Source organism: Larus michahellis, chromosome 1, assembly GCF_964199755.1.
Source record: "Larus michahellis chromosome 1, bLarMic1.1, whole genome shotgun sequence".
NCBI lineage: Eukaryota > Metazoa > Chordata > Aves > Charadriiformes > Laridae > Larus > Larus michahellis.
Genome location: NC_133896.1, coordinates 139505235 through 139522311, shown reverse-complemented (window position 1 = coordinate 139522311; position 17077 = coordinate 139505235).

The window sequence follows — 17077 nt, the reverse complement described above, 5'->3', positions numbered from 1 at the left end:
CTGTGAAATTAGGAAGCCGGCAATAGTAATTATTTCCTTAGAAGAGAGAAGGGGTTCTGAAGGGTATTATATTCCAGTAAGTATTTTTTCTGAATACCAAGGCAGATTTCAGTGTCTAATTGGTTAATTACTGTTGGGGGATACGGCGGGCCCGTAGACCCTTTGACAGAAGAGATAGAGATTGCAGTGTATCCATAAGAAGGCCGCGAGTTGCGTCATATAAGGACAACGTAACAAAAAGGAGAAAGAAGAAGATTGCTTTGGAGAACAAGGAGAGTTAGGCTGTGAGAAAGCCAGATTTTGAGCAATGCGAACAGGATTTCAATAACCAATCGTATTGTAGCTACGAGCGCGTGTGCTATGTAACCTAACCAATTGAAAGCGTAGAAAGAACGTGTGAACGGAGCGTGAACAAAAGATTAGATATATAAGAAAGCCAAGTTTGTAATAAAGAGAGAGCTTAACTTAACTCTTCAAGGAGAGTCTTGTTGTTTGTCATAACAACAAATTACGTTTTATGTTTATCAAAAAATTTGAAATGACAAATTACATGTAATTTCAGGAGGTATGGATGTTCCATTTTCTGGAACTGACATTTTTTCTGTCAGGTGTTAATGGATGTTGGGGGAAAATATCTTAAGCAAACTGCTATGTAAAAAACTAAGTCAATGAGCAGACCTTTCTAGGACTGAGAGTGCTGCAGGACACCTCTAATTACCAGGTCATTGACAACCAGTGACCAAGGAACAGAGTTTGTGTTCATTTTTTCCGGAGTTACCCACTGCTTTCTTCACAGCATCTATGAATGGTAAAAATATTAGCCTTTACCATAAAAGGAAGGTAAATATAAAGCACAGTTAAGCCATCAGGTAAGAGAAACACTGAGCATTGTATGCATACTGCTGATTACCACTTTTGGACAATTGATGCAGACAGGTTGGGCAATAATAGGACAGTAAAAAGCACAAGTTGCATGGCTTTTGTATGGAAGTGGCAATGACGGGCAATTCCCTGGTCCATGTGAGCCTGAGGGTGTGTTTGCTCCTAGCATTGTGACTCTCCTAGCTTGTCTTTTCCCCTGATTATTCCTCTCTTAAAACTTTTCTGCAGAGGCATACGCCAGCAATACCATCTGCTGGCTAAACCTAGCACTGTCCAGAGGAGAAGGCAAAGGAGCAGGCAAAGGCAGTGGGCTGACCGTCCCCATTTCGGCCTCTTTTCTACCACTCATCCTCCTGCCCCAGGAGAGCTCCTATGCCTGGGGCAGCAGGCAGCCAGCACTGGGGAACCGCCGTGGGAAGGGAAAGGCAGCAAATCCCCATTTTAGCCTCCCAAGCCAGAAATTTATTCAGTTACTCCTATCCCACTTTTCCTACAATGTTCTGACTTTCACTTCATAGGAGTTGGGGGTCTGGGGGCTTTTAGTCATCACTCTTAACAGGATCCCTTTTCCATATCTCAGGAAAAGACCTCTCTGTGCTTTGCCCTTTGCCAGAGCTTTGCACGTAGCAGTCACCCTTTAATCCAGGATAAGCATGCAAAACAATTAAGATCATTTTTATGGAATGAGATAACTGAATGCAGAGAGCATGTGCAAAACCCCCTCAGGAACAGAGCAAAGAGTGTTTTCACTAGGTATTTCTTTTGGATTAAGCTGTCTGGTTATATGAGCCAGGAACAGAAAAGAGAAACACTACAGAGCACACAAAGAAAGCAGCCGGGAAGCATTAAATAGCTCTGGCCATTTTTTTCTTGTTTAGGGGCAGAGGATGTGTTATTTGCTAATAAAATCATATTTTGGTCACCCAGCTTCTGTCCAAGGAGTGGCTAAAGAAGCAGGGAGTCTTTGGCCTGAGGAAAAAAGAGGCTATGAGGGAGGGATGACATAGAGGATTATCAAGGGAGTACCAAGGAGAGAGTAAGGAAGGATTGTTCATTTTCTTAGATAAAATTACCTGGAAACTCTTGCAGAACAAATAGGGGTAATTAGCCGTACACAAAATACATGGTGGAGTTATACATCTCCTCTTTGTAGGATGCCATGGATGTTGAAAATTTACATGGCTACACAGCTGTCAAAGCCCTGAGGGCATCACCAGCCCTTACTGCCCCTTGACAGTCCCCCAGGGCTCACCCCACCCTGCCCATGGCCCAGGACCCTATTTCAGCCCCCTGAGGCTGACAGTCCCTCCCCAGGGATGCCCTAATCCAAGGACCCAGTGTTATGCTTTTACATACCAAGTGAGAAACTATTACTGAATTCAAGTCAGACAGTCTTGCCGGATAAATTGAGTGAGAGAGGGGCTTAGATTCACCAAAAATGAGGAGTATCTATCTCCAAAGCATCAGAGACAGCAAAGATAGAGATTCAATCTTATCTTATGAGGAGCGATTGAAGGAGCTGGGACTGTTTAGTTTGAGGAAGAGGAGGCTAAGGGGAGACCTCATCACTCTCTACAACTATTTGAAAGGACACTGTAGAGAGGTTGGTGCTGGTCTCTTCTCACAGGTAATTAGCGATAGAACAAGAGGGAATGGGTTCAAGCTGCAGCAGGGTAGGTTTAGGCTGGACATTAGGAAAAAATTCTTCACAGAAAGAGTGGTCAGACACTGGAATAGGCTGCCCAGGGAGGTGGTGGAGTCACCATCCCTGAATGTGTTTAAGACTCGTTTAGATGTGATGTTAGGGGGTATGGTGTAAGGGAGAACTTTGTAGAGTGGAGCTGATGGTTGGACTCGATGATCCCAAGGGTCTTTTCCAACCTAAATGATTCTATGATTCTATGAATTCTTCTTCATTCTAAGAGGGGGTTTGAATTTGCTTCCATCACCTCTAAAGAACATGTCCCAGCAGATCAACTAGTTGATACTATTTTTCATAAGTTTTGTTCCGTTCCTATGCTTCATTTGGATTGAACTGGTTAGGGCTGGTTTTGTTTATTTTCTAGACTCAGAAATAATAAAAACAATTATAGCTTGAAAGACAGTAAAAGCTAGTTCTTTACCTTTGCTGCATGAGGAAGAGGTTTTGGGTAGAGTGGCTAAAAATGAAATTTTTAGTCTGGCTAAAAAATGACTGGGAGGAGTGAGCAAAGTCATCCCCCTCCAGTGGTCAGCAAGCAAAGAGAGTAAGTTGGTACTCCCAGGGCCGAAGGAGTGCTTTACCTTTCATGTGGGATGAATTAATAGACTGAACTCCAAGGATCTCAGGGTATTCTCCCACCTTGCACCCACTGAAGTCTGTAGTAGAAATATCGTTATCACTTCTTCTGAAACCATGAATATGAGTGCAGCTATTATGGAAAGAAAGGTCTATAGTTCTCATCAAAGAGACTTGGAAAGGCGGAGGTGCCATCTACCAGCTTATAGGAAAAATAGAATCATAGAATCATAGAATTGCCTAGGTTGGAAGGGACCTTTCAGATCATCTAGTCCAACCATCAACCTAACACTGGCAAAGACCATCACTAAACTATATCTCTAAGCAGTATGTCTACCCGCCTTTTAAATACCTCCAGGGCTGGTGACTCAACCACTTCTCTGGGCAGCCTGTTCCAACACTTAATAAACGTTTCAGTGTAAAAATTTTTCCTAATATCCAGTCTAAACCTCCCCTGGCGCAACTTGAGGACATTTCCTCTTGTCCTATCGCCTGTTACTTGGGAGAAGAGACCGACCCCCACCTCTCTACAGCCTCCTTTCAGGTAGTTGTGGAGAGCGATAAGGTCTCCCCTCAGCCTCCTCTTCTCCAGACTAAATAACCCCAGCTCCCTCAGCTGCTCCTCACAAGACTTGTTCTCCAGACCCCTCACCAGCTTCGTTGCCCTTCTCTGGACCCGCTCCAGCACCTCAATGTCTTTTTTTGTGGTGAGGGGCCCAAAACCGGACAGAGTACTCGAGGTGGGGCCTCACCAGTGCCGAGTAGAGGGGGACAATCACTTCCCTAGTTTTACTCATCACACTGTTCCTCACACGGGCCAGGATTCTATTGGCATTCTTGGCCACCTGGGCACACTGCTAGCTCATATAAACAGTTGGATAAAGTTTGTCAACCTCAGCCCTGGCGCTCACCAGAAGGGGGCAAAAGGGGAGTTGTGTACAGGGGTGATGCACCTTTGGGAAGGACTGGGGAGAGCAAGGCACTTGCTGGGAGCTTTGGTCCACACAGAAGCTTTCAACACCAATGGTTCCTGTTTCTGGGACAATCAGAGACAAAACCAACACTATTCCCATTACCCAAAATAATTTAATAAAAAGTGCTGTTTCAGTGACAACGAGACAACACTGTACTTGCCATATTCATAACATCTTTTCAGCATCTATATGAACGTTCAGGATTCAGAGTCAGCGTGATTTCACGAGACAAAGAGCTGCTTTAACCGCTACTGCTGTATTTTTCAGACCACAGAAAGAAAAGCTCTAGGGATTTCAAAAGCCCCAGACTCAGCAGAAACTCCACAGTTTAATTTGTGAAGTGAGACAGCTGACAGATTACAAACTCAATTTTACTTCACAGGCACTAAAGCCATGAATCTAGTCCCGTGTCTCTTGAATCGGTGATGATTAATGAGTTTCAAGCCCTTTTAAAAATGCAAAGGGCAGTAGTTCAGAAAGGAAAGGCTTCACCTGGCATAGAAAAGAAACAGTACTTTGTTTCATGGTGACACCAGCCCAGGTATTGTCCAGGTGTGCTACACCAGCACTCAGGTGGAGCTGGAATAAGGGCTACTGTGTTGAATGGGGATATAAGAATTTGAAACATTTTCCTTCCCGGCAATAGTTCACTGCTGTCATTTTAAAGAAAAGTGGACTCCCTGAGGCACCTGAGAGAGCACTTTTGCATCAAATGTGTGCATGAAAGTCAGTATCTCTTGGAGTAGTGCGCTGAGCAATGTATCAAGGAATGACAAATTATCACTTGATATGCAGAGAAATAATTCTCAGGAATTTTTATCCGAAGCCAGCGGGGTTCTGGCTGGGACTGTAGGGCAAGGCAGTCTCCGTTTTGACAGATACAGTGCATGTGTTAAGCAAGAAAAATTGGCTTTAAGAGCATCAAGTCTTAGACCTGTGGCTCTCAAAAACATGAGTCTGAGGGGAACTGAGTTTATCGCATGTTTAGGGGTACAAACATTCTTTTTTCTCTCTTCTAGCACCACTATCTGCTATTTTGCAGCTGGTCTGTCCCATTTTGCTAAGCTAGTAAAGTAAAATTTATTTATTTTTTAGTCATCTTGAAATTAATTTGTGTCAGTGGAGAGGCAAGAGGACAGTCTCTGCATATGCATCAAAGCTGTATATAACATTTACCAGGCTAGGATGTCTGTGGTTTCCAGTTAAGAGAAAAAAATGTAATGGCAAGAAATGGGCAGGGCAGCTGCAGATCTTTGCACACGACTGCAGAATGAAGAACCAAGTCCTGGCACGTGACCGATCCCACCGAACTAGTGCAGAAGAGCCAAAAGAATTTTGCAATGATTTAGTGGATCAGACATCTTTCAATAAATCAAAAGAGAATTTTCTTGCTTAAATCAGTTGTCGTCTTTTTCTTGAGGTGTTGATTGTTTAATTTCCAGAGTTTTCATAAGCCACTCTGTATCCAGAAGAAATAACATCCTGCAAAGAAGTTTTCTCGCGTTGCGCTCTCTCTTTCAGCTCGTCTCTGCCAGCAGCGACACCCAGAGATGAAGCTAATGGAGAGGGAATTACTGCCTTCCCACACCTCTTCAGCAGACCTGCTGGATGCTGGCGGACACCCCTTGCAGTTCTGACCATACGGGGATCTCTGCAGGCCCACTGCCAGTATAGAGTTCCTGTTGTGTTGGCACACACAGAAGCACCCAGATCATTACGTGTGCTTGTTGCTGAGGAGACAAGAGAAACAAACTGGTGCAAATCAGTAAAAAGAAAACAACTATTTCATTTACATCTTTTCCTACTTTGTGAAATCACAACCCGATGAAAACCAGACACCTGATGGGTAAGGCACGAAGTCAACAAAAATTAGCAGTAATTGGGGAAAGGTAAATGGGAGTGGGAGATGGCGACCACCAACTCAGTTGAAGATTGAATTGGATTTACCCCCCCGCCACGGTGCCGGAGTATGCGCACATCAATTAAAGGACATAATTAAATGAAAGCGAGAGACTGTACTAAGCAATGGAAATTGTTAAGGTCCTAACCAATAGTTATAATCTTGTATTTCTGTATTTTGGACCATATCAATATTCTGAAGAGCTTTTAGTCTGGTGTGCTAGCTTTGTGGATTACCACCTAGCACCCATCTCTGCAGAAATTAAATAAATAGATAATATTCCTACCCTGCGTGTATATTGGCATCTGCACACCAGGTAAATGACCCCGCTTTGGGACAGCAGTTGGACTTGATGATCTGAAAGGTCCTTTCCAACCTCAACGGTTCTATCTCTGATTCTATGAACGCTTGGTTGGGTGAACATGGCTGAAGAAGAATTCCTGTGCCCCGAGAGGCCCCTTCTACAGACGGTATCTTGTCCATAAGATAACCCTGTCAGGAGGGCCGAGCTTGAGGCTGATGTAGGTGGCTGTGGAATCAGGAGCTGCTGCCTCAGGGAATGGGCTGTGGGGACCACGTGCCCTCCTTTGAGCCATCTCCTCCCAAAGCAAGGATTCCTCTTCCAAGACATTCCAGCCTAGAAACACATGCCTGCAGCACCGCGGGTGCCTGTGCCCGCTGTGTGCCACAGTGTGGATGTGCCACTGGCTGCCTGGACACAGCCAGCCCAGGTGGCAGGTGACAATGCAGCCCTTTGTGACCTTCTCCGTGACATGCCGGGTGCTGCCTGGCGCTGGTGGGCCGCAGCCCTTCAGTGTCCGAGAGGACGGCAACGGGAAAGGGCAGGAGCACAGGGCTGGCCAGGAGCCCTGAGCGATGTCACTTTTTTCCCCACCACCCCTGGTGTCCCCACGGGAGCAAGGCAATTCCCAGAGATTGCCCAGTCCCCAGCATGGGTAAGAGGCAGGGGCTGAATGGGTGCCCTGGGGGGAAACGTGCCGCATCACGAAAGCCCTTTGGGATTTCTCCAGCGGGAGCTTCTGCCCAGCCCCGCCGTGGGGCCGTGAATATTCACTGGCTGCCCACAAACCTCCGTCCCCAGGAGATTTGCTGCTCCTTGAAAAGCCTGTCCCACACACACATCTCCCTGCTCCCTCACAGCCCCGTTGGCCCCACAGGCTCTCCCCGCAGGCAGTGCCGAGTTGGGGCCAGGCAGCGTGGTCTCCCCCCATGCCCACCCCACATGGCCTCTCCTCCTTCTCCAGGACCGAGCAGAGACCCCCCAGGCAGCCCTGGCTGGCCTGGGCAGGAAAGGAAGATGAAGACAGCCCTCCACCGACCCATGACGCGGTGCGCGTGGTCCAGTTGCTGCAGAGTGGTGAGTGATGGGCGCTTTGCCGCCTGGCCATGCTCCTGCATGGCCGTGGGTTGCTGGGCACATCCCAGGCCTGACCAGTGTGGGGGAAACGCCATGTCCGTCCCCTCTTTCGGTCCACGCGCCCAGGGCTGGCTTTGTCCTGGGGAGCTGGTGCGTGGCTGGATGCAGGGTATCGCTGTTCCCTCTCCCTCAGCTCACCCTCCCCCCTTGCTTTATTAGATCCCGAGTCTTCTGATTCCTGCAGCCTTCTGGATCTGCCACCAAGCGAGGAGAAGGACATCCAGGCGAGCAGCAAGGACTCTCTCAAAGACTCAGGAGAGGTACACAGAATCACACAATCACAGACCGGTAGGGGTTGGCAGGGACCTCTGGAGATCATCTGGTCCAACCCCCCTGCCAGAGCAGGGTCACCCACAGCAGGTTACACAGGAACGCGTCCAGGCGGGTTTGGAATGTCTCCAGAGACGGAGACTCCACCACCTCTCTGGGCAGCCTGTGCCAGTGCTCTGCCACCCTCAAAGGAAAGAAGTTCCTCCTCATGTTGAGGTGGAACTTCCTATGGTCAAGTTTGTGCCCATTACCCCTTGTCCTGTCACTGGCACCACTGAAAAGAGCCTGTCCCCATCCTCCTGACTCCCACCCTTTAAGTATTTAGAAGCATTGAGAAGATCCCCCCTCAGTCATCTTTTTTCCAGACTAAAGACCCAAATCCTTCAGCCTTTCTTCATAAGAGAGGTGTTCCAGTCCCCTCGTCATCTTGGTAGCCCTCTGCTGTACCCTCTGCAGCAGTTCCCTGTCCTCCTTGAACTGGGGAGCCCAGAAAACCTAAGGGACTGCCGTCTGTCTTGTGCCCGCCTCTCCCTCCAGCTCCCCCCATCCTCCTGAAGGGCTGTCCTGTGTGCAAAGCTGGTGAAAACAACAACAAGAAAAAGACACCAGTGTCTTGTGGGTAAGAGGGGTCCATAAAGTTGCCCTGTGACCTTCTCTTTTCCTTGCAGGACCGGAGCGTTCTGGACAACCTGCTGAAGGATTTGCTAGTCAACATTTCGTCCTTCAGCCTTTCGCACCGGCGGAATCTCTTGCAGGTCTGGCATTTCCAGATCAGATCCCAGCTTCCCCAGTGACTACCCCCAGGGAGGTTTCTGCCCTGATGTCCTCTCCACCTTGAGGGGAACAGAAGGCCCCTTTTGGAGGCTGGCAGAGAAAGGAGCAGAGGCTGCAGTGGGACTGGGCTCTGCTGACCTCCCTGGAGGTGGCAGATTGGTGCGGGGACTCTTCCCTGAGGCTGGAGGGCCTCTAGGGACACCAAACCAGTGACAGGCTTTGCTGCTGTTCCCAGGAAGCCTTGGCAAACGCTCTGACCCCTGCCAGGCACTGAGCAGAGCTGCCACTCCTGGAACAGCCGCCAGAGCCTGGGGCACAGCATCAGCTTTTTCTTCTCGCAGCTCCTGCTGCCCTTCACAGGCTCCCAGAGACCAGAGGAACGTCAGGAGGCTGTGAACGCCATCGCCTGGCTGACGGCATCTTTTGTCAACTCCTCCTCTGCAGGGGTAAGGGGCCTCAGGCCCAGACAGCCTCTGCTCACCCCATTACCAAAATCCCTAACGAAACTCTCACGCGCCAAACCAGGTTTGTAGCTTAGAAAAGCCGACATCAGTTTATTGGCAGTGCCGGCTGCGTGGGGGATCTCTCCTCCGTTCATGCACACCCATCAGATCTCTCCACACCATTTTTATACACATTTTACAACGTCATTATAATATAAGTACCTCCTACCTATATTTGGTAGGTTAGTAATTTCCATACGATTACAACATCAAGTTATAGCTCCCACGCGCGCTCAAGGGAAGGGTCTTTGTCTGGGCAAGGGGCTTTTTGACCTACGAGTGTGATTTGTACTATTATAATGAAGGTAGTTCAGCTTCAGACACTAAGAACTTTCACTTTCCTGCCAAGTTGGCCAAACTTCTCCAAAAGTGTAGATTAGGACCATCCGCAATGTCCCCGTGCTCGATGCACTTCCTCGAGAATGATGCAATACTCACCTCCCTTGATTAGGAGTTCTTTCATTAGCCCGTGCCTGACAAAGTCAAGGATAGAATCCTCGCTATTCATGAGAAGACACGTAGGGCCTTTCAACAGCAGTTCCTAATAATATCTCAGGGATAGGCTTTGGTAACAACCCCCAGGGTTTGGCCCGGCGCTCACACTGTAACTCGCAGTGCTTCCTCCCTCCCTCAGCTCTGCGTCTCTGACAACCCTGACCTTGGTGAAGAGGAGGAGTATTTCCAGGACCTGGGCAGACTGGTGGGACAACTCCTCCTGTGCTGTGCTACCAACAACCAGAAGATCCGCTTTGAGGCTGCGGATGCTCTTCGATACCTCTACAAGTTCACCCTGCGGCGAAAATGTAAGAGAAACAACAACAAGTTGGGTCCTTCCGGGCAGAAAGGCCAAAGCAAAAGGCCAGGTTCTTTGCTGTGAGGGCGGTGAGCCCCTGGCCCAGGTTGCCCAGAGAAGCTGTGGCTGTCCCGTCCCTGGAGGGGTTCAAGGCCAGGTTGGATGGGGCTTGGAACAACCTGGTCTGGCGGAAGGTGTCCCTCCCCAAGGCAGGGAGGGGAATGAGATGGGCTTTAAGGTCCCTTCCAATCCAAACCATTCTACGATTCTGTGATTTGTATACCTACGCTTTTAGGCAGGTGCATCTAATCCTTCTCCATCATTCCTGAGGTCCCTCTCATTCCCATCTCCCATCACCCTTTGCTTTACACCCCTGTCCACTTCTACCCTTGACTGTAGGTTGCAAACTCCCTCCTTAGCCAAAAGCTCTTTTCCCCAGCTGGTAAGCTTGTTGGCAAAGATCCTCTGTCCTACCAACTGTTCTGTGTTTCCTTCCCCCCACTTTAGGCAGGACGCTATCAGAAGGAAGTCCAGAGCATCCCGAGCTCCAAAGGGAATGGGAAGCTGAGAGCGCCTCCTGGCTTTCTTTGCACTGCGACACCATTGACATTGCGATGGTAATGAGCTCCTCCCTTGCTGGGACTCTTGTGCGTGGCATCAGCAGGGGACTCAAGTGAGCAGAGGGACGCAGAAGCAGCAGGACTGGCATGGCCTGGCTCTCCCTAGTGACAGAGGGCACCTGCTGTCCCCAGGAAGGGACTATCCTAGGGTTGCACTCCAGCATCCCCGCAGCAGCTCCAGTCCTCCTGGCCACCAGCGAGCCCTGGTTCTCGGTAGGGCCAGCACGCTGTGCCCGTCAGCCCAAGCCTCCTCCCTCCCCCTGAGCTCCCTCTGCTCTCGTCCTCTGCCCTGTAGTGACTGCAGCCCACTTCCAGCTTTCCCATGGGCAATGCTGCCAGCACTGCCAGGCATCTCTCTCCGGAGCTGCTGTCACAGCTCGGCAAAGCAGCACAATGAGGGCACTCGGCGTGACGTGTCTTCCCTCCCTTTCTTCTTCCCATAGGTGTTTGGAAAATACCTCCAGCCTTCAGAGAGGACAGACGTGGTCCTCACAGCTGTTGACGCCATGAGAGGCTCCAGCAGCTGTGACAAGGAGGTGGCCTGCAGCATGCTCTTCATGGCCATGACAGACCCTACCTCCTGGCTGATGGATGTAAGCAGCCTGGCATTTTCCCTCCCTCCCTCCCTCCCTCCCAAATGCTGGTGTCTTGGGCACCTGAAGCCATTTCAAGCCAGCAGAGAAGGATGGGGCACCACTTTCAGCGGCAGCTGAGAAGATGGTTGCACTCCAGTAGTAGCACCATCCTCACCCTTACTTATTCCAGACACTAAAGATCGTGGAGTGCATCCACAAAAACATGGAGGCCATCTGCACGGAGGCAGCCCGGAACAGCCTGGAATCACTCCTTTTCCTGCTGACCAAGAAGTGCCCCAGGGATATGGTCATGAGCCTGTTGTGGATCTCTCCTTCTTGTGACAGGTCTCAGCCCTGGCAGCCCCGAGGCCTTGTTTGACAGCCTGCGCACAGGCTGAGGCAGCCCTGCTAACAGAGCGCTCTGGCTTGCAGTGCTGCCCTGGCCATGTGGGAGGTGATGGTCTCCCTGCCCAGCACTTCCGAGACCATCTTCGAGGAGCTGCTCAGTGTGATCCAGGAGCATTTACCAGGATTCCTGATCGTGTCAGAGGCCATGTACGAGCCTTCCATAGCTGTGAGTGACCAGCCCAGATCTTCCTCATCTTCAGGGCTCCTCATGGCCACGTCAGAAGCAGGAGCGGAGCCCCCAGGGCTGCTGGGCCTGGGCCTTGGCCTGGCAGCTGGGTTGCCGTCTCCATCGGAGTCTCTGTGGCTGGGGCCAGCGCTTGAGCACAACCCATGGGCAACCCAAGGGCTTTGGCAGTGCAAGAGCCGTGTCTTTGCCGTCAGACCTGTCGCTGTGTGTTTTCCACAGGCAACCAAGGTCCTGTGCAGGTTCGCCCAGCACCCCGTCTGCCAGCAGAAACTGGGAGCAGCAGACTTCCCCAAGCTCCTCATGGCACTGGTCTTCCAGATCGCATACACTGCAGAGTTCCCAAGACCCCTGGAGGCTTTCTGGAAATCCGGCAGACAGCATCAGGCCAAGCAACCCAGCCCTTTCAAGTGCTCCATCCCCTTCCCCTGCCATTCCTACACTCGGGCGCGTGCCCGGTGTGTGACTGGGCTTTGCTCTGCACGCAGGTTTGCAGCGAAGGCCATTAAAGTTCTGCTCTGTGCTGCTGGCTACCAAGAGCATGTTGTCAGGATCCAGGAGGAGGGTGGCTGGGACATGCTTCTCAGCACTGAGACCCACCTCCAAGGAATCAGTGTGCTGGCCAGGTGAGAGCCCCTTTCAGCCAGCAGTGCCTCCGCAACCCCATCCCTCGTGGCTGAGGGAGGGTCCCCAGCGCCCCAGGGCACAAGGCTGCAGCCGCAACGCTCGTGGTGGCACAGCCAGAGTGGAAAGGGGCCCTCTTTGCCTGGGCAAAGACCAGGTCGCTGTGAACAAGCTGTGGAGAAGCTGTGGCTGAGCACAAACACGTGTCTGGCCTGGGGTATCGTGGTTAGGCTGGCAGTGCAATCCCAGCAAGGCTTTGCCTGCCCTGCTCAGTCCCAGCGGTGTTTTTCTTTCCCCTGCCAGAGAGATGCGGAAGGGCCCAGTTGATCATCGATCCTGGATCTTGTGGTACACGCACGAGATTCTTCAATCCCATGTGGGGGAATGCGGGATAAATGTCGCCATGATATTCTACGTTGAGGTAGGCCTGGTGGCAAGCAGTGCCTCTCTGAGACGCTTCTGAACCCAGCCCTTTTGCACACGTGGCTGCAGGGTGGGATGACAGTCGCCAGAGCTGGGACAGCAGGGGTCCGTTTTCAGGACCTCCGGCCCCGACCCATTTCTGCTGGGGGTAGCACTCATAACCACCCGCACATCCAGAGGCAGGGCTGGCCGCAGGACGGGCCGGGTCAGGCCCCCGTGCCCTGAGCAGCGCGGGGAGTCCCGCAGGCTCTGCCAGCCTCTCACTGCCCTCGTCGTTTCAGCTGCTGGCCTGCGATGACCTTCCAAAGGAACTGAAACACGCGTTCCGCCTCCAATCTCTTTCGCGGTATACGTACCCCGTGATCCAAGAGCTGGCACTGAGAGCCATCGTCACGCTGTCGGAAAAAGCCGAGATGGTGAGCAAGGCAGAGTCAAGTGGAGCCACGTGGGCAGTCTGGGGCTGTGGGTAATGCGGTGGCTTGGGCCTGGCTGAGAGTAAGGAGGTGGGTGTCAGAAAAGGGGGTGGCTGCTCAGGGGAGACAGAGCCTTTGCTGTCCTGCCCTCCCTTCCCTGCCCCCATTCTCCCTCGTCCCCATCCATGCGCGCGTGGCTGCCGCCAGACAGGAGGCTGCTGCAGCCATTCCCGTAGCGCCTGCCAGGAAGCCGGACGGGAGGCTGGTTCTCGGTGGACGCAGCATTTTGGCTGGGGAGGTTTTCCACCGCTTCGTCATAAAAGAAATCCCGTGCTTCACACAGGCAAGAGAAATGCAGTTCCTGCAGGAAGACATGCTGAGCACCCTGCAAAATCACAAGGCAGACTTGAAGATCCAGGCCCTGCTTGTCCTCAGGAACCTGATGCGTCATATGGAGAGGAGAGAGGCCAGCAGCTTCGCTCTGCTTCTGGCGGGGAAGCTCCCGCCACTCGCTGACGAGGTACGGCTGCTGTGGAAGCCCCAGCCCCGCGGATGGGCACTCTGCAGGAACAGCCGCCCTTCAGCCCAGCCGCTGCCCTCCTCATGCCCCTGGGCTCTTGTGGGACAGCCTCTGGGCTCTGCAGCCCAGCGCGGCTTCTCCTTGACAGCTCGACGCCTCTGGGTGACCCGAGCCCCCTGGTGCTGGGACCCCTGTGCGAAGCACCAGCAGCCCAAGAGCTGCTCTGAGCCCCCAGGGCTGCCCCAGCCGCACTCTCAGGGAAGACCAGACGTTCTCCCCATGCGCCGCGGCGGGGATGCCGAGTCTGAGCTGGCAGCGCGTGCCTCAGCCCATCCCCGGAGACCGCCGCTCTGACAGAGCTGGTGGTGAGCGCCGGAGGGCTGGGAGAGCACTCGGAGGCACAGCACTGCCCAATGCAAACCTCTCGTGAGGCCTTTGATGGGGACCATGGCCCAGAGCCATTGCCCAGGGCCTTCAGCCACAGATGCAGATCTGGCCCCCGACGCCTCTGTGCAGAAGCCGACCTTGCAGCATCTCCCCTCCCATCGACCACGTGAACGTCCTCCATCACCCTGGGCAGGGAGAGGCTCTTGCTGAAGTCCCCCCATCTTCCTTCCTTCCTTCCTTCCTTCCTTCCTTCCTTCCTTCCTTCCTTCCTTCCTTCCTTCCTTCCTTCCTTCCTTCCTTCCTTCCTTCCTTCCTTCCTTCCTTCCTTCCTTCCTTCCTTCCTTCCTTCCTTCCTTCCTTCCTTCCAGAAGTCCAGCCAAGTGCGAGAGCTCATCATCTGCCTCTTCAGAGACATGATGGAGACTGTGGTGAGATCAGACAAGAGTCAGATGAAGGAGGAAATCCAGAGGGTTCTGGTGCCGCTATTCTTCCATATGAAGGACCAGACTGAGAGTGTGGCCAAGGTACAGAGTTCAAAGCTGAACAGAGCTGTGCGGAAGGGTGTGCCGATGCCACGGCAGTGGCCTGGACATCAGGGATGAGGGCTGCTGGCAGTCGCACTCTGGGAATCATTGTAACCTCAGGGCCCGAGTCACTGAAGACAGGGCAGAGCTGCCCTCCTTCCCTGCCCCACTGCCGTCACTGCCTGCCTCCTCCTCCCAAGCCTCCTGCTGCAGAGGTGGAGGGGGTTCTGGGGTCCCCTCCCAGCCCCGCTCCCCCCATTCAGCCCAGAGGAAAGGTCCCTGCACCCCGCGCACGAGCAGGGGCAGAGAAGCGGCACGGCCATTTTCCAGACCTGCCTGGCGTGACCCAGCAGGGCTGGGCAGCAGCCCACGGCTACCAAACAGGCAAGTCCCTAGAGGCTTCCCAGCCGTCCCTGCAGGTGTCAGAGGCCAGGGTTTCCAGTCCCAACCCTGTCCCCCCAGGGTCTGTGCCCAAGAGCCCCCCGGGTCTTTTGGGAAGCTTGCTAAAAGCAGGATGGGATGAAAGCCCTGCTCACCAAGATCATCCTGCACCAGGCCAGTGAATTTGCTCTGGGCAGAGGGGTGCAAGGAATGGAGAGCCGGCTTGTTCCCCAACCCGGGCTGGGGAGAGCGGTGGGAAGAGAGATGCAGTCAGAGGAATCCTGGTCACGCAGACCAGGATCAACGCTCTGCCCCCCCGGAGCTTCAGCGTAAAGGAGCTGGGGAGCCAAGCATTCTGCTTGGGGATTCCCATGGGAGGTGCTGTTGGCTCCCTCCTGCCTTGGTGTCTCTGCCACTGCTGCTCTCACCACCAGCAGCCGTGGGCCCACACCTCCTTCACCCATCCTTCTGCCCCCAGCCCCAGGAGCAGCTCAGTGCCTCTTGCGGATCTCTATTCTGCTGGCTGGTGGAGTGCGATCCCCAAGATGGTGGATGCCCCGTGCCCGCGCTTTGGGCATTAAACCCAGCTGAAACTGGAGACTCTGTCCCCAGCTGCCTTTTCGCATAACAAGCTGGCAACAGCTCGCAGCCTTGCCATAGCAGGGGACTGAGAGGTCTCCTTCTCCGAGCTGGGGTGCCATCTCCCAGCTTCTGCTACTTTGCAGGCCTCTGAGGAAACCCTCCTCACCTGTGCCAGATTCCTGAAGAGGAAAAAGCTCGAGCAACTGGTCCAGACCAGACAGACATGGAGAATTGGAGAGGCCTTGGTGAGGACAACCCCCAAGCCCCAGGGCCCAGGCTTGACAAGGGATGCCCCATGTGCCTGGAGTGTGGACTGTGCTGCTGTTGCTTTCCATCCCTGCTCCAGCCTGGAGCCTGCATCCGCCTTCCCTTCCCTTCCCTTTCCTTTTCTTGTGCCTTCCCTTCCCTTTCCTTTTCTTGTGCTGGGAACTGCACAGTTTCCCAGAGCTTGTTCTCTCTCCAGCTGGTGCAGGACAGGAGGAAGGTTGAAGAATCCCTGCAGCACAGCTTGCCATACCTGAAGCATGCTCAGGCCACCTTGAGAGAGGAGGCCATCAGGTTCATCGGTGAGCCACCGCCCCCACGGTCCCTCCGCGGTCCGGAGCCTGTCCCCCGCCCCTGCCACTGGACTGGCAGCAAGGATCAGCCCTGTGGCTGACAGAGCCCCAGCTGCCCCACGCAGGGCCTGGGCACACGAGGGCTCTGTGCCTTCCTCTCTTACCCCTGCCCACGCAGGTGGGCTTGGTGGCCGCCTTGCTCAGTGCCACCGCCCTCGGGGACTGTCCTTCCCTGGGGCCAGCCCTACTGAGGGGCAAGAAGGCGTGCGGCCGAGCTGGCGGGGCCGGGGGCTGTGCTGCTGGTGCGCACTGGGGAGCGGGAGGTCTGACAGGAGCTCTGTGCCTAGGGCTCGTTGCGCGGCACCTGAGGGACCCAGAGGAGAAGAACCTGCAGGGTATCTGCAACGGTGAGTAGGGGAGGCCGTGTGCTGGCTGGGGCTGGTGGGGCAGGGGCAGGCTATTGCCACGCCTTGCCCCGCTCCAGGGAAGGGCTTTGGGGCAGAGGAATGTGTCAGGGGTGTTTGGGGCACTCCTCAGCAGCAGCTTCCAGTGGATCCCTTGGGTCTCACTTGCTCCTCCTGGCCAGAGAAAGAGATGGACGGGGCTGGCATGGGAGGGTCTCTGCAGACTGCGGGGTTTCACCACTGCTCTGTTTCTTTCCGTCGCAGCCCTCCAGCCCTTGGTGAAGGATGCTGAACCCTCACTCTCGTCCCTGGCAGCTCAGACCTTGCTGATCCTGAGAACTCTGAGGAAGCAGCCAACATCAGGATGGTCCCTACGAACATTGTGCTGTGGGCTCTGTAGAGACAGGGGGAGGTGAATGTCTCTTGGGGTAAATGGCTGCGGGTGAGTAAAGCTTGAACCAACAGCCCAGTCCCGTGCTCTTCTTCCTGCAGGGAAGCACCCTGAACATGCTGGGCCGACAGCGTCATTCCCGGCCTCTGCCCCTGCCTGCAGGACAGCTCATCCCTCAGCACGCCCTGGCCCCACTCTTGCTTTACAACAAGTTTCCCCCTTCTTTGGGCTTTCCCCCATCCTTCCCCACCACTGCTTCTTCCTATCTTCTT